Source organism: Bison bison, unplaced genomic scaffold (assembly GCF_000754665.1).
Source record: "Bison bison bison isolate TAMUID 2011002044 unplaced genomic scaffold, Bison_UMD1.0 scf7180017864517, whole genome shotgun sequence".
Lineage (NCBI taxonomy): Eukaryota > Metazoa > Chordata > Mammalia > Artiodactyla > Bovidae > Bison > Bison bison.
This window is the reverse complement of record NW_011495070.1, coordinates 4,971,966-4,972,361: the sequence shown is the minus strand read 5'-3', so window position 1 is coordinate 4,972,361 and position 396 is coordinate 4,971,966.

Here is a 396-nt window from a genome sequence, read left to right as displayed (position 1 = left end):
GTCTCTTTCAATTCTGGTTTCCTCAGTGTGTATGCCCAGCAGTGGGATTGCTGGATCATAAGGCAGTTCTATTTCCAGTTTTTTAAGGAATCTCCACTTCTTATATTTGTGACTCTTCATTTGTTCAATACTCACTAGGCATACATTTATTTCCGTTGGCATGCTAAGTGTTGGAGAGGCAACAAAGACAGCTCTGCTTTTAAATCCCAGTGGAGAGACAAATAAGCAAATATATAGATAAAATAATTAGAAATCATATATAATTGCTATATAGGAAATAAAGAAGGAATAGAGAAAACAGACTTTAGATAACATGGTAACCAAAAAAGTCCCCTCAGATGAGGTAATATCTATGATGAGATCCCACTGTTGGAAGGAAACAAATCAAGTAGAGAC